The sequence below is a fragment of the Gadus morhua genome, chromosome 10, assembly GCF_902167405.1.
Source record: "Gadus morhua chromosome 10, gadMor3.0, whole genome shotgun sequence".
Lineage (NCBI taxonomy): Eukaryota > Metazoa > Chordata > Actinopteri > Gadiformes > Gadidae > Gadus > Gadus morhua.
In genome coordinates, this window is record NC_044057.1 from 11,957,040 (window position 1) to 11,959,905 (window position 2,866).

Below are 2,866 nucleotides of genomic sequence, written 5' to 3' on the forward strand. Positions count from 1 at the left end.
ACACACACACACACACACACACACACACACACACACACACACACACACACACACACACACACTAAAATAAATACAGAAACAGAAACACACACACACACTAAATACAGAACCACAAACACACATACAAACACACATCAATTCAGAAACCCCCACGTGCACAAGCAGTCAAGCACCAACACACGCATTGCAGTACACACAAAAAGAGGAGCTAGCAATGAGTGTAGGAGCGTGGCGGCTAACAGAGGAGCTAGCTCTGAGGGTAGCAGAGTGGGGGCTAGTAGAGGAGCTAGCTCAGAGGGGGGAGTGTAGCAGCGTAGAGGCTAACAGAGGAGCTAGCTCTGAGTGCAGCAGCGTGGCGGCTAACAGAGAAGATAGCTCTGAGGGCAGCAGAGTGGTGGCTAACAGAGGAGCTAGCTCTGAGGGTAGCAGAATGGCGGCTAACAGAGGAGCTAGCTCTGAGGGTAGCATAGTGGCGGCTAACAGAGGAGCTAGCTCTGAGTGCAGCAGTGTGGCGGCTAACAGAGGAGCTAGCTCTGAGTGCAGTAGCGTGGCGGCTAAAAGAGGAGCTAGCAATGAGTGTAGCAGCGTGGCGGCTAACAGAGGAGCTCTCTCTTAGGGCAGCAGAGTGGAGGGTTTACAGACAAGCTAGCTCTGAGGGGAGAGTGTAGCAGCGTGGCGCCTAACAGAGGAGCTAGCTCTGAGTGCAGCAGCGTGGCGGCTAACAGAGGAGCTCGCTCCGAGGGGAGGGGGCGGCGTGATAGCGTGCGGCTAAAGATAACACAGACAGCAGCCTAGCATCAGGCATGCAGGCGGTGCTGCCCTGCAGTCAGAGCCAGAACTAATCCTTTAAGACACTGCCCCTCATGCCCACATCAGCAGCACACACAGACACACGCTCACCCGGCACAGAGCCACAAGGGCCCTGCTAACCTCTGCTAGCCTCTGTTAACCTCCGCCAGCCTCCATCAGCTACCTCCACTAGAGGCTAATGGAGGCTAACAGATGCTAACAGAAGCAAGCAGGCCCCTTGTGTCTCTGTTAGCCTCCGTCAGCTACCTCCACTGGAGGAAGAGGTCAGATAGAGTGTTCCTCGGAGGCGTCCAGGGCAGCAACATGCCCGGACCCCCTCCTCCAAACCACCACTTTAAACAATAGTTCATATTCAAACTCAGAACACTTTATTACCCAGATGACAAGACAAGGAACGACAGACACAAACCAGCAATGGCAAATGGACTGCATGTCTACAGCACTTTTCTAACCAGTGGCCACTCAGAGCGCTTTACAGTACTGCCTCACATTCACCACTTCATAAGGGGGGAGGCTATGCAGAATCCAGGTGAACTCTGAACAGGCAAAACTTGAGTCTTTGGCGGAAACTGGGGAGCGACTCCGACTGATTTACTGATTCACCGGAACATTTGTCTGGCACTGAATCACTAGCACCAGAACAATGTTACAAGTTACACTTAGCAGGTGCCGTAGAGCGCCCCCTAAGGCCTGGGTAGAACAATGCATACTATTGACTGTCCATTGCATACGTAACAGCCGGTTCCTGGTCTCCTGGAGATCTGAGCGGCGCTACGCCCTGGAAGATTACCTCCCGGACCACTTAGCCGTGCCCTGGTGTAACGGATGGCCTGTCACTCTGGGGGCGGGGCAGCCAACGCAGGAGAAAGCACCTGATTCCCACCGATAGCACGGTTAGCATACCTTAGCATGCTGGAGTGTTTACAGAGAGGCCGGCTAACTAGCGTCTGGCGGAATTAGACGGTGATTACAATTAGCGTAGCCCCGGCTAGCTTGCTAAACACTGTCAGATGTGGCGGGGCTGGAGGCTAGCCGCTCAGACGTTGTGTCTGAACCCACGTCTGATCCACAGGACTATCTGGCTACGAATCTGTCCAGCTGTCCGTCTGCCCGTCCGTCTGTCCATCTTTCTATCCATATATGGATCTGTCAGTCTGTCTGTCTGTCTGTCTGTCTGTCTGTCTGTCTGTCTGTCTGTCTGTCTAACTGCCTGCCTGTCTGTCTGTCTGTGAATCCATCTTTCTCTGGATCTGCCTACCTGCCCGCCGGCCTGTCTCTCTGTCTGTCCATCTACTCCTCCGTTCTATTGTTTATGATTCTGCTCAGAGCTCGGATTAGAGAGAAATGGAAAAATAATAAAGCGATAGAGAGAAGGATGGAGAGAAGGATAGAGAGAAGGAAGGAGAGAGCTGTGGAGAGAACAACATGAGAGGGAGGTAGAGAGAGATAGAACGGAGTGATAGCAGCGATGGAGAGAGGGATAGCGATGGAGAGAGTGTGGGGTCACTTGGTGAGCTGCTATTGCGGCGCGGTCGTCCATGCAGAGGGTAATTGGCGTGAGTTGGAGGAAGTGTTGGTACACTGAGAAGATAGAAGCCATGTTTCTTTGCCAGACCTCTGATTGGGCCGAGGGAAAAGGACCTTTGAGTTCGTCAAGACAAAAGCTGCCTGTAATTATCTCCACGGCGACCGTGGCTGGGACCACGTACCGAGTAGCGTAGCACGCAGCCCCGACAGAGCGGGACGCACTGATCTCAGGTCAGGTCACCTTCATGTGCAGAGCCCTACATCACAGCTTAAGCCCAGACAGAGCAGGAACACACTGGTCTCAGGTCAGATCACGTCTCCATCACAGCTGCAGCCCCTACAGGCTCCACAGGTCCAAGTTGCACAACAACCCCCCCCCCCCCCCCTCCGAAGTGAGGGGAAACGAGGGAGTTTCACGTGACTTCAGTTCGAGGGGACTTCACGATAAAAAATAGGAGTTCTTTGGCAGCCATTTTAGATAGAACAAACAGAGAGAATGCCTACGCAGAGGGGCGTGGTTCCTCTCACT